Below are 25,929 nucleotides of genomic sequence, written 5' to 3'. Positions count from 1 at the left end.
AGATAACGAGGCCTCTTCGGCATGCTGACACGGTTTCAAGTTAGGTATACCACATGAGCACCCGAAATACTACGCGAGCACTTTTTGTGTCATGGCACGACAGATATGCATCTCCTGGGAAACAAAACTGAAGCTATAGTTCGAATGAATGCTATCACAGTAAATATTTCAGGTACACCGATGGCTGCAGAACTTGCAGAACTTGCAGCTCTTCGCGCTGCACTTCGTCTCGTCAGCCAAGAACAACCTCGAAGATGGTCAATATTCAGTGACTCGAAGGCAGCACTGCAGTCTTTGCTATCAGCCCTGCTGCGTGGACCACACGAACAACTCGTATTCGAGATTAGAGAACTAATCCATACCTTGACTGAGAAAGGACACCACGTGACATTTCAGTGGCTTCCAAGTCACTGCGGCGTCATAGGGAACGAACACGCCGATAAGGCTGCTAGGTCGACTCTTCAAGGCGACGAAGAGGAGCCGATACCATTATCAAGGACAGATGCCGCTAGAAAACTTCGAATGCTCAGCCGTGATACCACGTTCTCCTTGTGGAACGAAGAAAGTTTTCAAAATAACCGGCTGCACAACCTAGACTCTTCTCTACGCCTTTGCATTCCAATTCGACTCTGCCGTCGCGAAGCTATCCTGCTTTGTCGAATATGGCTAGGGGTGGCATTCACCAAGTCTTTTGCTTTCCGAATCGGATGGGCCGACAACGCCTTGTGTGATGACTGTGGTAACGAGGAGACTCTTCAACACCTTCTCTGTGACTGTCCTCGCTATAATTTACAGAGACGATCACTCGCAATCGCGATAGCGCGCTTTGACCGAAGACCTCTAACAGAGGAACTTATTTTAAAATACCGCCATCACAAGCCAACGCAGCAGAGGGCGACGAGGGCACTGTTGCAGTTTTTAAGGGCAGCAGAATTGGACAAGCGGCTGTAGCCTGAACAGATGTTTATAGTACTGCAAGTGCTACTGTGCTGTGCGGTGACAGTACGTGGTGACAGTAACCGACTATGCTTGTATGTCCATGCTCCTTTCTTTCTTTATCTCTACTTTGTTATCACTTTACCTCCCCTTCCCTCTTTCCCCAGCGTAGGGTAGCAAACCGGATCTTCCCCTCTGGTTAACCTCCCTGCCTTTCCCCTTTCCTGTGTCTCTCTCTCTCTCTTAATGACCATACTAAAGGCCTGGCTTTTACCCATGAACTTCCGCAAAATGGCGAGATACGTTTTTTAGGCCTCAGGCTGAGGATATATAACTAAGGGACACACCTGTTGGGCGTGTTTCCCACGTGCAAAGACAGAGCTTTTGCCCTATGAATTATCTCATCCAAAGACCGTGAAAAGAGCAATTGCATCGCTCTGCATGGAATTGGCTCTTCAGAAGTCGTGCCCGCACGGAATGCTTTTAGCTTTGACAATCGGGTTCGCAGGCTTCCCTTGCTCGGTCCTTGTAGCAGTCGCTTAAACCCTCCTCAAGAAATTTGGTCCCCGACGAATGAAGGCTGCGCCTGAACGCGTGAAGACCAAACCTGAGGTGATGCCTTACATTCATAAGGTTTCACACAACCTAAAAGAAGTGGTCAGCAGGCACAACGTGTCGCTGGTTTTTTCTGCGCCAAACAAGTTGGCGAAGCTGTGCCCCCGCATCTGCGGTGAAGGTCAGCACGGTTGCAAAAAGCAGCATGAAGATGTCTTCTTCAGGTGTGCCCTAGGAGTGGTATACTTTATTCCCCTGACCTGCGGCAAGTGCTATATCGGGCCTCAATGACCGCTTAAGCAAACACTCTCAAAACTTAACAAAACAAGACAAACTTGCGAATTTAGTTTCGCATGTGATGGTTTGCGAGTGCGTGCCACGGTTCAAAGAAGCAAAGGTTCTGGGCAGAAGTGCAAGCGCTAAAGCTAGAGTTTTGCTGGAAGCATTCCACATACAAAATAAGGCGGGTCTGCGCATCAGCGATGTTTAAATAAATTTGTACTCGGCTGAGCGCACACTTCTGGAGAGATTTGAAAAGCCGTATCATATGGCTTTTAGTCAATTGGTCATGTGTTCACTTCTTGCTGCTTGGGTGCTTTATCATTTCACTTCCCATGACTGTTTGCGATATTGCGATAAAGAAGGCTGGCGCAGTTCGGTTGTGCGCATGTCTTGTGATTCTCTTAAAAACTGAACCCTTTTCAAAAATAAACCAGTTGTCAATAGCGTTCCCTCGTCGTCGCCTCATCTTTTCACCGTGTGTTCGTCTCTTTTAGCGCTACCATCAGTTTTAAAGAACGGAAGACAAGGACCCAGAAAGACACGCACGTAAAGCAGATGCAACAATGTGAGGAAAACTATTCAGTGAGTCATTTTTACGGTTCATTAGTAGCTTTAAATATATTTTGCCCTCATCACTTATGTCTCTGGTTAACTTGGCTTACCTCTGGCTAAGGTCTACATGTCAATATGTATCTGTACCATTATAATGTTTCATTATATTACAGTATGATGAGCAGTTAGACAACCGTAATGGTCGCTAGTGCCAGCAATGGTACGTTTCGTTTCGAGACAGGTTAATATGACAGATAGTGTACTTACCAAAATAAGAAACAAATGCGAGAATCCCAATCGATTCTTATAATAATTGCTGAAACAAAGATACCCGGCTGGGCTGTGCACATTTTTCGGGTGTTAATGCAATATGCCCGTGCCGAACGAACATGCTCAGAATAGTGACTGCAGTTTTGAACAATCATGTTAAGAACTGCAATTTACTTCCGCTTAGAATAGTCTGCAATGTCTCTTTTCTCATACTCCGAGATGAATACATTTGCCACACTTTCGGTATAATGCACATGAAGGGGCTGTATTGATAAGGTTACTTATCAGCTAAAACATGTTACCATCTCTTAGCTGTGTTGATCAGGGTAGAACAAGCGCAACGTCCACTAAATTATTTGAATAATCTGTGCGCTATCTACGAAAAAAAGATTAGCAAATGGATAATCTGGCTCTTTTTTCTTTTGCACAGCGCATGTAGTATAGAGTCTATTCAAGGCGATGGCACTAAATGCAACAGTAATGAAAACCGGAACACTTAATACGCACGACAAGGGCTTCATACCATGCACAATTGGAAAAATGCGAATCTGCGCCAGCAGCTGCCTAGTGATTAACAGCACGTAAACTGCATAACGCCGAAGCATCGAAAGGCCCTTAACACTTTTCAAATAGCCCGGAAAATAACTTCCGCTGCTAAACTGTTCATAAAAGAGACCCCCCCCCCCCTAAACAAAAAAAAATCTTCCAACTATCGTCAAACCCAATGCCTTCAGTTCGAAACATGTAAAGGTGCTTCCTGAGCGACTAATTTATTTTTCTCTAATTTTTTTCAGCTATGTTGCGAATCTGCGAGTGACTGAGGTTATCGCAGGTTTCATGCTCCGAAAGCTTTTGTGGTTGCATATATTTAGATTGGGTGAATGTAAATATATGCATGAATATATCCATGAATCTATCCGCTTCGTGCTGGCCCTTTCTTCAAGTCTTGTGTTTTGCTTGCGGTATATAGCTTCCCAAAATTATTTAGAGTGCTTGCCCAAAGCCTTAAGTATACTGCTACTTTTGCCCTATACGAAAACGGCAGCGCACGCACTGCTGATGCATGCCCCGCAAACACGGCCTTTCATCCAAGTACGCTAGCATTTATTCAACCATACGTCTCTGAAGATTCCTTACGCTAACACAATTTCGAGCTATATGTGTAAAGCGGGTCACGAGATTTTCACTACACATACAGCGCAGCGTTCATGGCGGCCCGATCGAGCGCCACGAAATGAGACGTACCGACACTGATTGCTCAACACACACAATCCACTTAGTGGCTGCTCAGTATCAAGGTAAAACATGGTGTATTTTCTTTTTTACGCACGTCAACTATGACGCCAAAATCAATATGCGTGAGTGATGGCTTGACGTAAAACATTCCATATAGTAGAAGCGTGAACAAGAGCGCGTTATGAAATCATGTAAACGACAAACCGACACGATGCCCGAGTCGCCTACGCTGCATGCAGCCGGTTCGCGCTGTTACGTTTGACCGGCGGGAGCTGGCGATCGTCGGGGAAGCGACCGTCGGAATGGCGCCGGCAGGTCTGCTGCTAATACTCACTTTGCGAAAACAACAATGCGCCGAGTCAGCAGCCATTGTTAGCGAAATATGTTAATGAATGTATTGCTGGCTATCGCGGAAACTGTGATGCCCGTCGCGGCTATGAAGCTTGGGTCAGCAAAAATTATCGTTTTATCTCGAATTCTATAAATAATCTGGGACAAACGTCGCAGAAACACGCGGTATAATATGCCCACGTCGCGCAGTTTGATTTGCTTTAATTGCGGTGAGCAAGCCGTCACGCCAACGCATAGCAGTTCCTACATTATTCTTTTCCAACTTTCCATGGTAGTTCTCATTGGTATTTCTCGTTGGTTTTCTTTACGCTAAGGCAACCGTCGCTGGCAGGAGCACGTGCGCGTAAATCCCGAAACGTTAGATCGTCGCGCCATCTCATTATTAAAGGCGATACTATCGGCTGGTGCGTTCCGGACGCGCCAGTTCACACTATACAGGGTCTCCCAGCTTACTTAAGCCAAGGTTTAAAACTATGCCGAAGCACTCTAAGAGGACGCGACCAAATGCTTGTTGTTGGCTATTGTATGGAACTTGTCGCACCATTTTTGCATTCTGCCTAATTGCATAATCAGTCAAGAATATTTATTCATCTTCACAAGTATATGCACTTTCGGGAAATACTTCCGATTAGAAAGTTGTGGAGTGCTCTCGCAAACATTGAATTCAGCAGCTTCTAACTCCTAGAGTTCTAACTTCCAACTTGTCAGTGAACTATTTTTTTTCGGTGTGTTATAAAAAGCCCGCGATATATTAAAAAGAGCAAGTGGCGTGCCTTCTTGCGCGCCGCGATTGCAGTTTTCTTAAACGTGCCGCATATTAATGATCAGCACATTTTGTCTGGTGTGCTCCGGTCTACTTATCGGTATCGAGCACCTGTGATCCCAACTCTGGGGAAATTTCTCAATATTTAGGGTATTTAAGTCTTGTTTAAGGAAAGAAAGAATTTGTCAAATATTAGGGAAATTTCGCGCTAAGACGTTGAAGCGGTGGAACTGCTGACGTGGTGTGTTTTATTTCATGACACCAAAAATTACCTTCGCTTTAAAGCAAGCTGAACTTGGACCATGCAGCATCGCGGTGAGCGCATCTCGCAAAATAAACGAGTGGGTGCGGATGCGCTGGGCCCTTTTACGGAATTATTGCTTGTGCGATTTTGCCGTCCGTACCACTAGCTGGGCTGTCGATGTTTGTGCACTCTGAATGAAACACTTATCTGCAACTGGTGAAACAAACGTACACTGGAACACCAACCAAAGCATCACGGGCAAATCTGGGCGTAAGCGGACACATACGCCAAGCGCAGAACACGATGATGCGGTCCTAGTGCTAAACTGCCTACCACGCGCACGTATACTGAAATTTACCGGGAACCGCCCATAGGCAGAGCAACCTTGTATTGAATCACAGTGGTCATACGTACATAGTCATATGTTTCGGTGAGTTTTGCTTTGGAGGAAATATCACAATTAGCCGCGTATCGTCATGCTTCGCTACAAATGACGCGTAAGTGCGTTGCTATTGTATTGCTACCTCAATACATAGCATTCAAAAAGAATTATTCCCATCTTGTACATTGCTGTCGTGAAGTGGCGCAATGTTTCGACACTGCTACACTCTGTGAAAGAGGTTCGTCGCTCATCTTTCTTACGATTCGTAAAGAAAGGTTCTGTGCAATTTTGACACCTTGGTCTACGTGCAAAACAGCTTTGGACAGCAGCAAAGTATATGCATAGCTGCTGACGTCTTCTGTGAATATGGCTATCGTAACCCGGCGCAAGAGGCGCCTGTTCCGTTATCGTGCAGTTACATTTCTTGTTTATGCTGCTTCTGCACATGTCAATACCCCAAGATGGCAGTCACAATGACGTCAATAAAAACTGTGTGTGTGGATTCAAGCGGCAGGCTGTTCGTTTCATAGTGTCCTACAATAATTACCAGAGGAACTCTGGCGCTGCAACCGTTCCGCCACCATGGGAATATCAGCTACACTTTTCAAAGTGCAGAAAACTCGCCGAACACGCACAATCGCTAGTAATTGCAGCGGTTCAGCCTGGCAAGGTGACCGAATAGGTGACCGAATAGGTGACCGAAAGCGCTGGCTTGGCCACGACAAATTCATGAGGATGTTCTACGCCCCCTTGGCGATGCATGCGTCCGTGTCGTAATCGTTTCAACAAAGGGCTTCCGTGCTAGAGGTCCTGTGTTCCAATCGTGCCGTCGGACAATATTATTATTGTTCATTGATTTTATTGCGATAGCAATTGTATGGACACTCGAAGAGCATTTCTCTCGTCGGCGTCGCCGTGAGGTTCTGTGTAAAGTCATCCGGCTGCAACTGCGCATGTGGCAGCTGCGCGTGGTCGCCCGGCCGTATCGAGAGCGATCTGTGTTGGAGGCAGAGTACATGTGCGTCGGCAGCTCTCACTTTTCGTTGAAGCGATAGGCAGCACAAGTGTCAGTTCGCTCGCTGCTGCTGCGGCGTTTCCTCGCGCCAGTGTTTTGACAGCGAGTTTCCGCGGTCATCGAGTCAGATGTGTTCATCTTTGCTTGTGCGCGCGTCACGCCAAGCTTGTTAATCTATGAGTGTGCGTATGTTTACAAGCTTATGCGGCCGCTCGCTGCTGCTGCGGCGTTTCCTCGTGCCAGTGTTTTGACAGCGAGTTTCCGCGGTCATCGAGTCAGATGTGTTCATCTTTGCTTGTGCGCGCGTCACGCCAAGCTTGTTAATCTATTAGTGTGCGTATGTTTACAAGCTTATGCGGCCGCTCGCTGCTGCTGCGGCGTTTCCTCGTGCCAGTGTTTTGACAGCGAGTTTCCGCGGTCATCGAGTCAGATGTGTTCATCTTTGCTTGTGCGCGCGTCACGCCAAGCTTGTTAATCTATTAGTGTGCGTATGTTTACAAGCTTATACGGCCGATAAAACTATTGCTATCCTTACTTCGTATAGCTGTCCACTAATTTGCTATCGCAATCGACGCTTCGCCTTTCGGACGAAACTGCGACTTCTTTATTACACAGTCCCTTGTTTAAAACGACGAGAATAATGAAGTCATTTGAAGCCAGAAGGACGAATATTAAGCAAATCCTTCTACTACCACCAGTCATTCCAAGCTGGCTGAACGGCCCCGTTTGCAGCTCCCGTAGGCACTAGCGCCAGAGTTCCCTCTGTTAAGTATTGAGTGAAAAACTCTATAGTGCATTTAGCATAACTTGCAGTGTGACATCGCTTGAGCCCGCGACTTCATTATTTGAATATTTTAAAACGAGCTTAAAAAGAAATTTAAACCGTATCATTTGCACTCTAATTACATAACATACACAAACATTTATCGTTACAGAAATCATATTGGCAAACTTCACAGCCACGTATTGCAAAAAAAAGAAAAAAAGCCGGGGGAAATTTTTCATCGGTGTTAAGGGAAAACTGACTTTGGAGGTCGGCAGCACTGGCAAGCACATCACTGTCGCAAACCACATGCCAAGGTCCCACGTCGCTGCCTTGTCACTTTTCGAGCGGCAGTTGGCAGGATGAATGCGCTGTTCGTTCGTATACGCGGCATGTTTGAGAGTATTGCAATCGCGGTGCGCAAGGGGACATGACACGTGCTTCTTTTTTTTTCATATTCATGGGCTTTCTTTAGGACACAAAAAAATATTACGTGACAAGTAGGAAGTTTGAAGCTGCTGAATTCGATGTTTGCTGGAGCACTCTAGAACTGTCTGATTGGTAGTTTTCTATTAAGTGAATACTTGCAAAGCTGGTTAATCAATTTCGACTAATTACGCAGTTAAGCAGTATACAGAAAACAGTGCGACTTGTTCAATGCAATATTGCACACAACATGCATTAGTCGCGTCTTCTTAGAGTGCTTTGGCATATTTTGGAACTCTAAAGTGAGCAGGTATACCCTGTATAGTCTATACGTACAGAAAAGGATATCCGATTGGCAAGCATATCCTCACCGAAAAGTGTAACTGATTTGATTTACCGACTGGCATATTCACCATAAGCTCCTGACCAATAACTGAGAAAGCAGCTAATCTTGTAGCTTTGTTTTCACCATCCTTAGAATTTCACCAACTTTCACTAACGTGTCGTCTATTGTCGCCTGCGCGCAGCTTTCCCTATACAGTTCCTGCTTTTTAAAATTAAATTATTGTCGGGGACTTTCCGGCGTGCTCTAGTAAAGGCACCTGCTGCAGCGCTCAAACTTTTCGGAATGAGCGTTCTAACTCCACGTTCCGTTTCTCGCATTGCCTCACGAGACCACATCGTAATGCTCGTGTTCAGTTGAGCTTTTACTTAATTCGTTAGTGTGCGCTGTGTTCGAGTTTAGAAATCTTCTAATCGAGTTGGATAAACGCATTACGTAAAGGCTGGTTTCGGTCATAGTATATAATACCGTAGAAGTGTTTATAACGATTGCGGTTACCGCTTCGTATTGAATGAGGCCAGCATCGCCGCGGCCGTTACTTGAGCCTGACTCGTTCTATAGAGGCTAGCCTTCTAGACTCTATACTCGTGCTAGCGCTGCCTGTTACGAGCGATGGAAATCCTAGCCGAGCGCGACCTCTCCTGTGAGCAATCACAGACAATGGGTGTCAAGCAATCGGTGTCAGTGCATAGCACGTAAGTGGTGATGGATTTCTTATTGTTAACGATCCATGAGGGTAGAGAAACTGTATACCGCAGTGGCGTGACGCACGGTTGGTTGATACAGCGACGCGCGTTTTTATTCGAAGAACCTTTAATTTACATTAGGCGCCCCCCTTACCACTGCTTCGTTCTCGCTCAAATTTCGCCGCCGCCGTTGCTCGATCGGTGGAGTATCGCACGCATCATGGAGAGTTTTCAAAAGGGCTCGGCTCTGTTATGACACCCCACCGCTGCCACCAGTGTTACGAACTTGTACCGCTGCACCACGATTACGGCTTTGTGGTCCCGTAGCGCTCGTCACCCGTTTCGTGACAGAGCGTTGGTAGCGAAGACTCCGAGCCTGGCGTCGATGAGAATAACAAAAGGGACTTTATACATTATATACAGGTTATCGTACAGGACATGAACGGGTCGGCACTGGGGCCGAGTGCTCACAACAAACGCGACTGTTCCCGCACGACGGCGTCCGGCGAAAACGCGTGACACATCTCACCCCAGTCGGGAGCGACACTGTCTCCCGGTGGGTCGGCGGATCCTGTTTTCGAGGCGGCCTCCTCGCCGCTTTATAATCCCCGAGAACCATTGTCACTCAAACGGCCCAATACAAAGTCAGCACACGACGGTCGTCCGAGGGGTCCAACCAGCGACCGCGCTGGCCACCCGGTTCAAAGTTCGCGCGCGCGGTGACCTCCAGGCAAAGGGAGGTGCGGCGCCGGGCTGTCTGGCACACGCTGACACGTCCAAACACGCTGCTCGCCGAGGCTTCTCCCGCAGGACAGCGCTGCCTGACGGCTCAGCATCTTGCCTTTTCAAGGGAGAATTTGGGCGCTCGCAGGATAAATTCTGCATCTTGCAGATTCGGAATCCGGGCTTGTGGTAATGGCACAACAGCATCCCCGCCCTCAGATAAGGCGCCGGGAAGACGAGCTGCCTCCACGTGGCTCGGATGCCGGGCGCGCACGTTCGTCAGGCTCGTCCAAGTTCACGTCCAGTGTCGGGACGCCAGGTAACTTCACGTGCCCAGGTCCGACTCGCCAGGACAGGAGCTCTGCTCACCGCGTCGTCGCCAAGGCACCTTGACCAGCTCCGCTCGGGTCGTTCCTAAGACCTTGCTTCTCGCCACTGGTCCCGCTTGGTCGTTCTGCAGCTTGCAAAACCGACCGGCAAAAGGCAACACCCAACACGAACAAGTGCCCTCTGTCTCCCGTCAAACACCAGACAAGGTCATAATCCAAATCAACCTAACTAAATCGCTATCCCCTTTTGCTCCCGCTGCAACAAGAGGCAGGTGTACGATCTAGCACACAAGGCTCAAACAATCAGTTTTCAAATTAACAACACACCAAAATAGAAACAATTAATAATCAGCAATAATAATGACAAATAGAATGGTCCCCTTGAAATCGCTTTGGACCGAAAACATACTTCTGAGGAAGCAAATGAGGTCATTCATTTTTCCCGGCGATATTTTCGCGGAATCCGAAGCTGCTTATATTTGCGACCCTGCTTATCCGTGTAGCGGCGGTACAATAAGCCAGATTCCTTGCCAAATGAAACCCTCCTTTTTTTCACTCCCCGTTTGACGCTCTTCCTCAGATCGGCTAGTGAACAATCTTCCTGTTGCTCGCGAATCCGAGTTTCCCTTTCAACTGCAGCCTGCTCCTGCCAGCTGGCGGAAACCGGAGCGAGTGTGGAGCCCGCGTCGCCTAATTGCGGCGTCGCGTCTATATCGCGGCTAGCACTGCACGCGTCACTCCCACTCACCTCCAGGACCCGCTCGTCTAGGCCAGCCTCCGAGCTCTGCCTCTCCCGTGACTGCTCGCCACTCAAGTTACCTTGATCAGTCCGTGTGCCGCACCGCCTTTCGCTCACCGACGCTAAGTCAAGTTCCCTCGACAGCGGGCGCGCTTTGGATCGCGTGGGGGCCATGTATGCCACGTCGGCAAAGAATGATTTGCCCTGATCCCTCAGCAGCTGCTCCGAGCTATTTGAGAAGAGGTAGGAAAATTGCTCCGGGAGGGCGGCTGACACAGCGGCTTCGGTGTTAAGTTTCCCAAATTCTCCTTCAATGATAACCGTTGCGATCGGTAAACAGACACTCTCCTTCTCGGCCACTTGCCGTATCCTAACGCACTCTCCCGTAAAATCACTCGAGGAGACGAAAGACGGGTGAACAACGTCCATAGTTGCTGCAGAGTCCCGCAGTGCTCGGCACTTCTTGCCGTTTACCTTAATTTCCTGCACATAGGGCTCCAATAGACGTATGTTTTTGTGAGTTTCCTGTATCGTTGCAAAAGCAATTCTCTCTGGGCAGCTTGCAGCGATGTGCCCTTGCTTTTTGCAATTGTAGCAGGTTAACGGTTTCCGTTTTTCAAAAGAACGCGTCATTTCGTTTCGCTGTTTCGGACCATCGTCATCATTCTGAGATGCATTCTGTCCTTCCCTTACAGTTTCTTTGGGAAGGGACTCGTCTTCCCGAAACTCGCGACGCGTGATTTCCTTCCGTTCGTCGGGCTTCCCGTAAAACCCATCTCTTCTATCTGCTTTTTCTATGCGCACTGCCTTGCTGTGCAAGCTGCGGCGGGTGTAATACTCTTCCGCTAACTCTGCTGCCTTGTTTAGCTTAACCTCCTTTAGCCTATCTTGCAGCCAGAGCCGGACATCCTCATCAATGCAACGGTAGAACTGCTCCAACGCGATGCATTCGACAATTTTGTCGCGGTCGTCGTAAACCTCTTCGCCCTTCAGCCATTCCACCAGGTCGGCTTTTAGACGAAACGCGAAGTCAACATTCGACTCCTTACCCTTTTTTGCATACCGGAACCTCTGCCGGAAAGCTTCGGGCGACAATTTGTACTTCCGCAGTAGCGCTTCCTTCACATCACTGTAGCTCTCAAACGCCTCTTTCGATAAGCAAGTTATTACGTCTGATGCCTCCCCAGGAAGCAACGCTAACAGATTCTGTGCCCAGAGGGATCGCTCAATGCTATTCCGTTCGCACACGTGCTCAAATTTCACGAGGTATTTGGCCATATCCTCTCCGACGACAAAGGGTGGAAGTTGATCGCGTATTCTTGGACCGTTAGAAGTGAGACTAGGCGCTGGCGAGTTATTTCGGGTCTCCAACTCTTTCATTTTAAGCTCGTGCTCACGAATCTCTCTCCTTTCCTCCACGCAACGTTCCTTCTCCCTCTTTTCCTCCTCGCGACGTTCCTTTTCTCTCCTTTCCTCCTTTTCCTCTTCGCGACGTTCCTGTTCTCTCCTTTCCCGCTCGCAACGTTCCTTCTCCTCCCTTTCCCGACGTTCATTGATATCCGCCCAGGCCTCTGCGGCTTCCTCAGCCGTTACGTCCCCAGTCCTCATGACCTCAAGGATCGCATTCTTTCTTTTGGTTGAGCCCAACTCAATGCCCAACTCCTCACAAATTTCGAGAAGTTCCTTCACCTTGTACTTCTCCATCGTTCACACTGTCCTCCTGCTGTTTACCCTTTTTGAATATACCTGCCGTACGCTACTATAACACTACTAGTAAGACATATGCAAGTATATCACACACTGCCCTGTTTACCCCCTCAGCATCCCCTGGTTTTCAAAACACTCTTACTAGGCTTGAAACACACAAGGTTATCACAATGCAACACCAAATCCTTCCCTAAGCTACTATAACCTGTGTCAGAGAAAGTCTGGTGTTTGAGGTAAACTTCAGGCACTCACCGCGCCGAGGTAGCTGATGCCGGTCAATCCCGTAGCTGCCATCCAGTGTTACGGACATCCCACCGCTGCCACCAGTGTTACGAACTTGTACCGCTGCACCACGATTACGGCTTTGTGGTCCCGTAGCGCTCGTCACCCGTTTCGTGACAGAGCGTTGGTAGCGAAGACTCCGAGCCTGGCGTCGATGAGAATAACAAAAGGGACTTTATACATTATATACAGGTTATCGTACAGGACATGAACGGGTCGGCACTGGGGCCGAGTGCTCACAACAAACGCGACTGTTCCCGCATGACGGCGTCCGGCGAAAACGCGTGACACATCTCACCCCAGTCGGGAGCGACACTGTCTCCCGGTGGGTCGGCGGATCCTGTTTTCGAGGCGGCCTCCTCGCCGCTTTATAATCCCCGAGAACCATTGTCACTCAAACGGCCCAATACAAAGTCAGCACACGACGGTCGTCCGAGGGGTCCAACCAGCGACCGCGCTGGCCACCCGGTTCAAAGTTCGCGCGCGCGGTGACCTCCAGGCAAAGGGAGGTGCGGCGCCGGGCTGTCTGGCACACGCTGACACGTCCAAACACGCTGCTCGCCGAGGCTTCTCCCGCAGGACAGCGCTGCCTGACGGCTCAGCATCTTGCCTTTTCAAGGGAGAATTTGGGCGCTCGCAGGATAAATTCTGCATCTTGCAGATTCGGAATCCGGGCTTGTGGTAATGGCACAACAGCTCACATCGGCGGCAAGTTCGCCTTTCTTTCATTTCCCTCTTCCTTGTTAACTGTATATTTCAGTATCAAAACACAGGCAGTTTCCATGTTCTTTCTTTGACTTTGTTGTCTTTTGGCTTCGTGATGTTGTTACTATAATAAAAAAGGCATTACGTGTGATGCGCTCTTCTGGAAAGCGATCGCACTTTTGAACGTTGGCGCTTTCCTGCCGCACACTCGTTGTCAAAGGCCCGATAACTTCTAGTAAGCATTTGCATGCCACCGTCTTCAGCTGTTTGTACAAAGTAATTATGTCCTGCTGCGCCACACTCGAAATTATGGCCGTTAGCGAAATATTCGTGCAATATGGTCGACTGTTTAACTTAGTGGGGGAATATTCGGCGTAAACGAGGCGCGAAAAATCGGAAGGACAAATAGGTGGGACAAAACATGTTCTCCTATGCGCGTGGCGTTTCACAAGGGGTGACGTGATCACGGCTACGGCGAGTTCACCGACCAGATGTAAGTATATAATGGCCTGCAGTATAGGGGGTGATCATTTTGATATACAGGGTGACCCATGGGCACGCCGCCGTCTTTGGCACTGATACGAACGTTTCCTTTCCGCTCATGATAGCAAACTGGCACGTTTGTGAAAGCTCGAATACTTCTGTATGTCTGTATGACTTACTAAGCAACTGCATAACGAAGCGCTGTCATGCCTTCACTCTGTGTCCCGTCTTTTCACTGTCTTACCAACCTGCCCACGTAAACACATTCCTGTCTGTAGTACCAGTGTTAGATACAGGACCTTTTCCTGAGCCTCCTTCAAGTTCACCAGACCACATCGAATCGCGCCACAGCTAATTAAGGAGCGCAGAAGCACATCTACCCCGTTCCCGAAGCGCGGCATGTGCAAACGAGTGGGCGTACCCCACCTCGTGCGCCGCAGGTGGAGCTATTCACTGCTTGACTCTTCCCGAAAGTGAAGCGGGAGCCTGGCACGGTTCTGGGTAACGCAGGTCCCGAGCAAAGCTGCTTTGCACCACTGAAACGTCACCCCCTTCCACCTATTGTGACGGCGCTTGCAAGCCAGCTAGGCAATACCGCAGAGAGAAGTAAGCCCTCGGATAATTGGAGCCCAAGGAGCGGCCCTCTGCGCCGGGTGTGACACAATCGCACGGGCGCCTACCATTGGCCGAAAATGACGACACCTGAACGGGCTCGCCGATTGGCCGAAAATGGCGTCACCTGAGCGGGCTCGCCGATTGGCCGAACGTGACGTGACTTCGAGACACCGAAGGGCTTAAAAGCCAGAAACCGGGAGTAGCAAGAGAGCATTCCTTCATTCATCTCTTTCGAACTTCTTGCCACGGGCCGCAGCGTCCGAGTTGCTGCCGGCCCGTAATGGCTTTATGACTGTTAATTTATTTCTACTCTCACTCTAAATAATGTAAATAAACCTCCAGTTTTCATCTCAAAGTCCTCCTCAACCTCGCCCAACTCCCGCACCCAACGTAAAGGTCCAAAAATCCGGGGGACAGCAATTGGGATTGTCCTCCAAAGAGATCCTACAAATGGTTGACAGCGGTGGGATCGTCCTCAACTCCGACACCATTGCGATTCTTGTTATCAAAGTAAAAACATGCTCTCTGTTGACCGCATACGACTGTGGCACGCGCGATTCTTCTGAATCGTCTGTTATATTGACAGCCTTACGTTTTCTACATGAAAGTACACATCCTTGGAAATTATACTGTATACGGTCTGTGGAATTGCTAGTGATATATATATACACACACACACCTAACACCTCGCCAGGGGCCGCCTATATGTAATTTGCATTTACGTATTCCAAAGGCTGGTTTAATTTCCAGGGCAGAAATCGGAGCACAAAAAAATACGCTCCGCTAAATAACGAATGTCACGGTGACTGCGTGCCACCTCATCATTTTAGAGCGCAGCTCTTTGGCGTCCGTTCCTGGGTTTCGCGTCGTCGTCGGCGTTGTCGTCGGCGTTATCGTCGGCGTTGTCGTCGGCCTCGTAACCAGCTCCGCCCCCCTTTCATCCCCCCAGCGCTAGCAGCGACCGACTGATACCGCTGGATGCCGCTGACGCCGCTAGAGAGTCAAGATAACGTGACTGCATAGAACACCGTCGCCGCCATGCAGAAAGAGGAGGAAAGGGTCCCCCCCCCTGTTCTTGTGTGGCGGATAGGGTGCTCTTCAGTTGCCGACGCGCCGGTTATTTCACGTAGGCCCCGGCACGTCGACGAATACGTGACCACCTTCCCACGGCTAGACCTGGTTCTTAGCGCTGCGGAAGCGAGGGTATCATATTGTTTGTGTCGGCATCGGCGGCGTTGTCCCTGAAACCAACTCCGCAGCTGGGGTTGACTCACTATCGGTGTCAGCGGCATCAGTCAGTCGCTGCTATCTCTTCCCTCCTCCCTTTATCGTGTTGTCCGCTTGCTGCGCGCGCTTCTGCCCCCATCGTTTGCCGCTGGGTGTACACGCCGCCCCCCTCCCCCCTCTTCCTGCGAGTCTCCGGTTGTCAAAGCGCCGGCTCGAACTTAATTCCTTTCTTCGCTCCTCCTCCAATGCAACCCCTGTGCGGTGGCAATCAGAGAGCCAGATCGGTGGCGGCGGATCTGTATATGTGCACCGCCCGAGCCGAAATTGCCGCTGCCGTTCGCCCTGTGCGGTGGCAATCAGAGAGCCAGATCGGTGGCGGCGGATCTGTATATGTGCACCGCCCGAGCCGAAATTGCCGCTGCCGTTCGCCACTGCGAAATTATCTGCCAGTTCTTTCTGAGCCATGAGCGAGACGACCGATGGAAGTCCTCCGTCTGCTGCTGCTGCTGCTGCTGCTGCTGCTGCTAAAGGTGTGAAAAATTAAACAAAAAATTCTGTGATAGCGCATACATGTGTTGCTCGATTTCTTTGCCTCAATCTATCGAAAAGGTGAAACAGCTTATTTGCTGCGCTCAAATTTCGCATTAGGAAGTAACGTAATCGTCGGTAATTTTTTTCTTGTAATTTTTAATAATCGTTTATATGTAGTTTTCAAGGATGCTCTGGTTATATACAGGGTGTTTCAGCGAACGCTTTCAAAATTGTTTGAAGATTGCTTGTGGCAGATAGTACAATTCTAGTCCACGAGCTGGTCTACTCGAAGAGTTGGACATTAATTGCAAAAAAAAATGAAATGCATTATGGCCTAATAAACAAAAAATCACTAATTAAGTTTTCAGCTAATTACCTTATGGCACATATTGCAACTTAGAAATTCTAGCCAGGGAGTTCTCAAGGCGAATCCACTTGGAACTAAGTCTCAGGATGACACCAGTTCAGGATGACACCATATTTATTCCCTCACTTTGCGGAGAAATGCATTGGCCATCCAGCTACTTCTGAGCTTCAATGTATACGAAAACGTTTTAAGAAAGTAAGGGTAAAGACAGTGCATTTTTACGGCAAGTTTGACGGCGCATATCTCGTAAACGGTCTCATCCGCACAATTATTTTCAAGTGGATATGCCTTGCAGTCTCACCCGCTAGAATGTGTAGATTGCAATATGTGCGATAATGTAATTAGTTGAAAACGTAATTTGTGAACTCCTGTTAATTAGTCGTTTATACATTTCAATTTCTTGTGCAAGTAATGTCCGCCTCTTCGAGTAGACAAGTTCGTGGACTAGAATCGTGCTATCTGCCACAGGTTATTTTTTTTTACAATTCTGGAAATGTTCGCTGAAACACCCTGTATATAGAGGCTGGTTTTTTTTTAGAGCACACAAAATTTTTATTAAAAATTCACCGTCAGTTACGATACTCCCTAATGCGAAATTTGAGCGCAGATTTATTTGTTTTCATTTCGCGATATATTGGCTGGCGTGGACCATTGGTCTCGTGCGGCACGTTGCAAACGGAGCGAAATGTGGCGCCCTTGCCTCGCTAATCTGGAGATAGCGAGAACCAACGTGTGGGGTGAGCACGATTCACAGGAGCCGCCGCCGACAAACTGCCCAGACGACGCGCGCTACTCTGGCGCCATCTCGTTGCCACCGCACTCACGCTTTCGCCATACCCTCCTCGACTTTCCGCCCTATGGTTCCGCTGCACCCTCCTTTCCGCTTTACTCCTCGCGCCTCTTCTCCCAGGTCACCTTTTTTTCCATCCCCTGCAGCACGCCGCGTTCGCTCTCATGTTTCGCTGTGCTCGTTCACTCGTGTATACGCCGGGAACACGGACACTCGCCGCAGGAACGGGCGCCTCTCTAAAAGGACTATGAACGTGGCGTACCTGGCGTTCCTGCAGAAGAGTTTCTGGGCTAGGCGAACATATGTTGCCTCTAATGTGAGTTTCAGAAGACTAATAAAAAAGTTTGCTAATTGACGTTTATTTATTGCAGCCTTCGGAGTGGTTTATATGGCAAATTTCGAGGCAGTCACCATATTGATGTGCTCCCTGCGATCCCGGTGTGGGTGGTTTCGATATTGCCTGCATTGAGCATTGAAATTCCATGATGAATATCTCGAATTATTTGCGATATACAAGATTATTCTTAGACGTGAAAACTCTTTAAGATCGGTCAGAAGGGCGCGCTTGCTAAATCCGCATCTAAGGAAAACATGTTATAGCAAAAAAAAATTAAATTATGGGATTTTACGTGCCAAAACCACTATTATGAGGCACGCCGTAGCGGGGGACTCCGGAAATTTGGACCACCTGGGGTTCTTTAACGTGCACCTAAATCTATGTACACGGGTGTTTTCGCATTTCACCCCCATCGAAATGCGGCCGCCGTGGCCGGGATTTGATCCCGCGACCTATTTGCTTAGCAGCCGAACACCAAAACATGTTATAGCACTATCGCTCATATCTTTGCAACCGTGCTACCCACGCACCTTACTTTGGCATCGTTGAGGAAAGGTGCCATTAGTCGATCATGCATGCTGCGCCTCACTCATGACGCAATCGGATCTAAATGTAACCTCGCGCTGGGCGTTCAGAGAGGTGTAGCTCGGTATGGTGAGCTCTCTCAAACGCGACCATTCCTGATCGGATGGAGCCCTCTGTGTCCACGTGATCCCTCATGCCACGTCAGGACGATGGTGGCACCAGCTTTTCCAGTGGTGGAGCTCACCCCCAATTCCTCGCGCCTACAGCATACACCGTGTGGTTGCAGTGCACTAGGCATTGGACTTCATGACCCCTTTCGCGGAGTAGTTTGCTCTAGACGAACGAGATGGCGCTACCGGCGGCGCCCCGCGCGTTGCTCAGGCGAAAGCCTGCAAAAGTGCACGAATGTGAAACCATCACCGCTTCTACCCTGCTACTGTACGATCAGCTATCGGACATGCTACTGGGTGATCGCTCACGTCCTGTGCTTCATTCGTGCTGCAAAATGTGGAACGGAATAGTGAAGACCTGTGCAGTAGTTGGTTGCAAGAATAGTGACTGGCATATAGACGAATGCAATTCATCTGTGTGACCAAGTCCACGGACCGCTGCTACACAAGGACTGCCTGTGTTGCCAGCCCTTCGCGATGCGCGGCTGTTCTAGAGAATAAAAAAAAATTTATTCATCCGCTAGCGTTGTATCGCTAACCCCAGAGATATGACTTCAATTCCGTAACTTCGGCAAGAGTGCGCGTACTGCTCGTTACACAGTGACGAAGGAGTAGTGCCGTTTCCTGGCATAGCAAGTTTCTCACACGTTATCTACACACATCCACCCCAACATACACTCAAGCTTATGCCCGCTCCATCGCTCACGTATCAAGAATAAGTGAATGGAATCAATGGGCTGAAGCGTGGGTGACTACACCGACTGCACATAAATGTTCGAAGCTGAGCGTTTCGTGACGGTACACAGAGTAAGCGAGTGACTAGCGTTAATACGTCTGTACATTAAACCATCACGAAGTACAGAAAATCTACCTTCCAAGCCGGGAAGAAGAAATCTACTGCAACTGATTACACCCCTGAGCGATTAGGCAGAAAATAAAGAATCAGGTAGCTACTGCACCGAAGAACCTTACTAAGTCAGAAACATAAGCCGCTGTTTCAAAGTGATTGGCATACGGAAAATAAAGATCAAAGGACACTATAAGGCTGATTTATTTCAGAAGCGAAATGTTCCACTTCTGACTTTAATCAAACCCGTAGAAGCTTTAGTGGTCCTTTTTTGAAAGCCGATGCGTGTGTTTCGTCGTTGCAATCAGGGTGTAGAACCGAACCCGAACCAAAAATCGTACCCGAACCGATATTTTTGGAACGTGCGTGAATCTGAACCGAACTTGAACCAAAAAAATAAAATAAAACTTGACAATCACTTCAGCATACACTAAAGAGGATGAGAGCGAAAGCCTGCGCGCTCACGAGACGTTAATTAAATTACTTGACATTCTCATCCGAATGCGTTATATCTTCCTGTTACTTTTCTTCTCCCACCAAAGGTCGTGGGTTCGTGGGCCTTAATTAACTATGTCTCAATTAACTGTGCCTTGGTGTTGCGCGGCTAAGCACAAGATCACGGGATCAAATCCCGGCCGCGGCGGCCACATTTCGATGGAGCGAAATGCAAAAAGTCCATTGCGTTGGGGGCATGTTAAAGATCTCCCGGTGGGAAAATTTAATCCGGAGTCCTCCACTACGGCGTGCCTCATGATCAAATCGTGACTCTGGCACGTAAAACTCCAGAATACAATTTCAAATAATTAACTGTACCTTAACTAACGTCGCCCTAATTAACGCCAAAGGTCGTGGGTTCGACTCCCACCAGTGGTTGTGAGTTCGACCATCAATGGTGGCACCATCAATATTGGTGCAATTCAATTTTGGTCCCACCAAAGGTCGAGAGTTCGACTCCCACCAAAGGTCCTGGGCTCAAGTGCCTTAATTAACTTCACCTTAATTAACATTAAAGGTCGTGGGTTCGACCATTAATTGTGGCACCATCAATTTAGGTGTCATCTCATTTTGGTCCCACTGAAGGTCGAGGGTTCGACTTCCACCGAAGGTCGTGGGTTTAAGCGAGTGCCTTAATTAACTCAATTAACAAACAAAGGACGTGGCTTCGACTTCCACCAAAAGTCGTGGTTTAGAGTGGCTTAATTAACTATATCTTAATTAATTCCGCCTTAATTAACATCAAAATCATTCGACTCCCACCAATGGTCGTGAGTTCGACCATCAATGATGGCACCATCAATTTTGGTGCCATTGAAATTTCATCCCGCCAAAGGTTGCGGGTTCGAATGCCTTAATTAACACTATCTTAATTAACTCCGCCTTAATTAACACCAAAGGTCATGGATTCGACTCCCACCAATGGTCGTGAGTTTCGCCATCAATGGTGGCACCATCAATTTTAGTTCCATTCAATTTTGGTCCCACCAAAGGTCGAGAGTTCGACTCCGTGGGTTCAGGTGCCTTAATTACTTTTGCCCTAATTACAACCAAAGGTCGTGGGTTCGACTCCCACCAAAGGTGGTGGGTTCAAGTGCCTCAATTAACTTCGCCCTAATTAACACCAAAGGTCATGGGTTCGACTCCCACAAATGGTCGTATGCTCGACCATCAATGGTGGCACCATCAATTTAGGTGCCATTGAATTTTGGCCCCACCAAAGGTAGTTGGTTCAACTCCCACCAACGGTCGTGGGTTTGAGTGTCTTATAATTAACTGTATCTTAATTAACTTCGCCTTAACACCAAAGGTCGTGGGTTAGACTCCCACTATGGTCGTGGGTTCAACCGTCAAGGGCGGCGCCATCAATATAGATGCCCTTGACTTTTGGTCTCACCAATGTCCGTGGGTTCGACCATCAAAAATAACGTACAGCGCAAAGGACAAGGACAGCGATATAGACGACATACACAGCGCTGACTTCCAACAATATTTTATTGCCTTGCCACATCGTGTCTTATATACAAGAAGAGGCATGCGCAGAAAATGTACGACAGTCACATGGGGTGTTTTTTAACTGCAAGTCATTGGACTAAGAACATGGTCACCTGAAAAATTGAGCATTACGATTTCTATCTGCTTAGAAACGCGACTTCACCAGGGGTCAGCGCGATTGAGGGCGCACTAACGCAATTACTGCCAAGTTTTCTGATGAAATCAGCTTCCACAATTTCCCGGGTGAGCTGTGAGCAGTGTCTCGCTAAAACTTGCGTATCTTCAAAGAATGGCACGCAGCCGCAGTCCCGGCAATGGATGCCCAAGTGGCCTTGTACAGTGCTGCGGACGTTGTTACAATGCTCTCTTAGTCGATCGTTTAATCGTCGATCGAATGGCAACGCCAGGCCCGCTTCTACCGTGACGTCTTGTTTCTTCAACTTCACAGTTCTGACAGACCGTCTACGGCAAAGAAAAAGTGGCGTGAGTTGTCTGCTATCGTCGACAGAACTGCTGAATATCTCTGGCAACATGCGCTTCTACAACTACGTGCCATTACTCCAAAGAAGAAACCCCTGCCGAGGAACAATGTGCACCGTATCGGAGATGTGACGCTTCCAGAAAAGGTGCAGCATGTGTTAGCCCTTGGGCCGAAGTTTGCCGTGGAACCTCGAAAATCGCCGCACGAACTTCTCACCCTTGTTAGGCAAGTTGCTGGACGTGCCCCGGACACCAAATCTGAAAGGTGTGTTGCGGAAGGTGTTGATGTTTTAACGCATTGCAAACCTTCCACAAAGGTTCTCCCGATCGGTTATGTTACATCGTTTCTGAAAGCGAACTCGTTATCACTTTTACCCTCTGACAAAGAAGGTGGTTTTGCTGTCCTGCCGTTGGGTGACTTCAATGCGAAGGCTACCGTTGCCATTGATTCAGTTTTTAAACGTGATGACAGTGTTTCCCTTGCAAACGTGAAATTGAAAGCAAAAAAACTGATGATATTGCCGGCTTTGTCTCTTAAAGCATACATCTGATTCTTGCCAATTCCTAGTTTCTTCTTCACTGCTTTTAGGCTTCCTCCGTTCCTGAGAGCATGTTCAATTCTATCCATATTATACTTCCTTATGTCAGCTGTCTTACGCTTGTTGATTAACTTCGAAAGTTCTGCCAGTTCTATTCTAGCTGTAGGGTTAGAGGCTTTCATACATTGGCGTTTCTTGATCAGATCTTTCGTCTCCTGAGATAGCTTACTGGTATCCTGTCTAACGGAGTTACCACCGACTTCTATTGCATGCTCCTTAATGATGCCCACGATTATTGCTGTGTAGCAAATATACAGCCCAAAGGGTGCAGCTGTTTTTAGAGTGAAGCCGTATACGGTTCTATCGATTGTGAAGAGAATTAGAAAAAGTGTGGAATTTTCGATGTTTGAATGAGGGAAGTGGGTGCATACTGTCAATTTTGTAAGCGCAGATGTTGCCGGCACGCTTCGGAAAAGGTTAGGGGATAGTTGCGTTGAAAAGGCGTATGAAACCCTTTGTAGCGTAATCAGCACCACAAATGCGACGCGCGGAAGCAAATTCTTCGTAGATCTTACGCACGTATTGAAGCGCGCAGGTTTGCCGGTTCAAATCAGGCGCCACATCAAGCACGTACCCAAGGGGGGGCCCCCCCCCGAAATTAAGACGCATACCCCCCCCCCCCCCTTCCCGCCCACGCCACCACTTCTCACACACATTCCTATAGCGCCCTCAAATCAATGTTGAAACTTGGCAGCTATTCCGCGGTCAACATTTAGTTGCCTTTTTCACTCCTTTTGGATGGCGGTAGTTATCGGCATCTTTTGGGGTGTGAAGGCCAGTTTCCTCATCGATTCGGTGCCCACGCGATTAACTCGAGATGCATTCAGTTGTCACCATCTTTTTGACGGTCACGCGCTTCGCTGTTGCTTCGTTAGTGCAGCCTTTGTCGTTTAGACTGATCCAGGGACCAAGAAAGGAATTAGGTTCGTGGTCAGCTGGTCTGTATGCACGTGGAACGAGTTGCGGCCAGAGAAAACACCAACTGCGTTTAATTTTTTCTTTTGCTTCATTATTTCCTCGAGTAACGGCTCGCCGCGACGCTGAAAGGTTCTCGGAACCATATAACCGCGATATGGGTTAGATAAGGTGAAAAGTAAAATAATCCGAAGCAGCGCTCATCATGAAACCCTGCAATAACCGTTAAATCCATAAGCAACATGAATGTCATCCGTTACCTCGTCTGGTTTTTGCCTAATTGTAGAACACTTTTCGTGCAAAATTGCCAACTGGAAACGAGAGTCGCAAGGCGTTGAGAAATTAAGCGATCTCTTAAGGAATCCATTTTCGGCAACCGAAGCGCAACAACCAAACAGGAAGGAAAAGCGAGAGTTAGCAAATTTAACCGTTGTTTATGAAAATATTTATACATCAACATCTTTTTATTTAAAGAGGAAGTAGAAAAAATGCCGCCGGAAGTGGAAAACAATTCCGTGTGCTTTGAATGACGCTTCTACAGTTATCAGTCGAACCGCCTGACGTAGCTACTTCTATGCTATGCTTATATAAGTGTCTTGCTAAGCTTCCGCGGTGGGGTAGTACGTCTAGAATCGCAGCGCCCTGCACCCTACGAGGTTGTACTGGACTGGCAGCCACGCATCGTTACGTAACTTCCCAAATAACAATACGAGTCGTTTGCGGCACTTGGTAGAGCATAAACGAGGGATCCAAAAGAACTGTGACGGTCCCTCAAATATATATTTCTCTATAGTTCTTCCAGAGCTAATTCAAAAAATGCTGCTATAGTCGGATACAAATTAAGTCTGTAGTGAAGCCCCGCCCACGCCCTCATAACCGCCAGCCATTGTTCCTCCGGGAGGCTGCAAATAATTCGTACTTCAAACTTTTTTTGTTACCCAAATAAGGCGGTAACCACAAAAATGAAATTATTAGCGCGTAATTTTATACATTTTGCCTCGCCTATTAGAGTGGAATAGTCAAACCCTAATTCTTTATTGAACTGAAATACCATGCTTGCTTTGCTGCCACTATTTATTGTCAACTTTCGCTTTAGTTGGCAGTGAAGTTTTATGAATAAAACGGGTTCAGCAGTGAAATGAACGGCACCGCAGACTTTTGAAGAATGAAATGCTCAGACTCCATACACTTTGTCCATGTCTGTAGCACACCTCATTGCTTTCGCCGATGAAAAGACTCTTCAAGAACAGCAGACGCTTCGGAGGTGTCAAGTACGACTGCATTTTGAAAAGGCCGCATGACGACGATTTTATTTGCTTCTGTGATTGGCTGGCGAAGTAACACAACCGCGCGGGTTTGTGTGCTTTGGTTGCCAACTGCTGTTTTTTTTTTAAGTTGTATTCTACTAAAGTAATCTTTATTTTACACTTTGGCTTCTTTACTTCTCCTTGGCAGTGTTCTTCCGGCGCTTCTTTCTTGCGCAAGTCCATTTGACGTAGTTTCTTGCTTGCCAAGTAAAGGAGAGGTGTATAGCACAGGACGTAGCTGTAAAATACACCTTATTTCATTTCTCTTTTGTGGGTTTAGGAGTTGTTATGGCGAATGGTGGACGTTATTCACATTTTTACTAGTAAAGTAACACCCCCCCCCCCCCCTCATCTGCATAGAGGTTACCTTGGGTTGGGCCCCCCCCCCCCGAAAAAAAAATCCTGCGTACGTGCCTGCGCCACATTAAAGCATGTTGAGACTTGCACCGCAAAGGGAGCGCGCAGTTTAATATAAACATAAAGAGCATGTAAAAAAGTAAATAATAATAATAATAATATTTGGGGTTTTACGTGCCAAAACCACTTTCTGATTATGAGGCACACCGTAGTGGAGGACTCCGGAAATTTTGACCACCTGGGGTTCTTTAACGTGCACCTAAATCTAAGCACACGGGTGTTTTCGCATTTCGCCCCCATCGAAATGCGGCCGCCATGGCCGGGATTCGATCCCGCGACCTCGTGCTCAGCAGCCCAACACCATTGCAAAAAAAAAAAAAGTAAAACGTGTGCTATTAAAAACACATAGCTCTGCATAAGTGTGTGTTCTAAGGCATCCTGATCTCGCTTCGAAAAGTAATGAGCTTCCCTTTGAGTTATCGTAAATTGTTTCTTTCCTGATTTCGTTTTTTTTTTAGTCCAATATCAAGAAAGGGGCTGATAGATGGAATAGCACACTGTGGTATAAAGTTTGTAAACAGGGATAAGGTGCCTCAGAAAGGCTGGCCTTAAACGTTTCGATAGGAGGACCTATCTTCGTCAAAGGCGGCCTCGTCATCCTCAGCATGTTCGTTTTAAAGGGTTAGTGCAGTGACATCACGTGCGGGTGTTGTCGGTGGCGGTTGGTTATAAAGGGAGATACTTCATAGGTAATGAGCGCTGTCGCCTGACGTCTATGAGCGTCGTTCCCAAGACGAGGGGACAAGAACGGGAGAGTGATAAGGCGGGAATAAAAGAAAAGAAAGAAAGGGAGATAAAAACGGGGGGGGGGCACGAAGAGGAAAAAAAGGGAGAAAGAACAAGAAAAAAAAGGGGGCATTGGGGGGGGGGGGGGTTGGGGCGTTGGGGAAGCGAGAGGTTAGGGAGCACTCAGGGGTGTCGTTGGCGGCATGTTTTTGTGCCATTAGAAGAGCCGGTCAGGCGGTCAGTGCGCGAGTAACACAAAAGACCAAAAAGCCTTTCTTAGGCATATTATCCCTGTTTACAAACATTTTTTTTAAG

General features: G+C 48.0%; 1 protein-coding gene across 9 annotated transcripts in view; it reads left to right on the top strand.

Annotated features, from left to right (window-relative positions):
- The window catches only part of LOC135899351 (uncharacterized), a 96,419-nt gene that overhangs the window by 29,388 nt on the left and 41,102 nt on the right, over positions 1 to 25,929 (top strand). For 3 of the 9 annotated variants that reach the window (XR_010563594.1, XR_010563595.1, XM_065428597.1), the window contains one exon: positions 21,619 to 21,915. The exons of 3 other annotated variants lie outside the window; for them this stretch is intronic. The gene's annotated coding sequence lies outside the window, so the exon portion shown is untranslated. Of the gene's footprint in view, positions 1 to 2,213; positions 2,356 to 21,618; positions 21,916 to 25,929 lie in introns of those variants that run through there. 3 more of the 9 variants (XR_010563596.1, XR_010563599.1, XR_010563598.1) reach the window with 3 other exon arrangements.

This window comes from Dermacentor albipictus, chromosome 1 (assembly GCF_038994185.2).
Source record: "Dermacentor albipictus isolate Rhodes 1998 colony chromosome 1, USDA_Dalb.pri_finalv2, whole genome shotgun sequence".
NCBI lineage: Eukaryota > Metazoa > Arthropoda > Arachnida > Ixodida > Ixodidae > Dermacentor > Dermacentor albipictus.
Note: the sequence above shows the minus strand (reverse complement) of the source record. Positions and strands in the feature narration are given on the sequence as shown.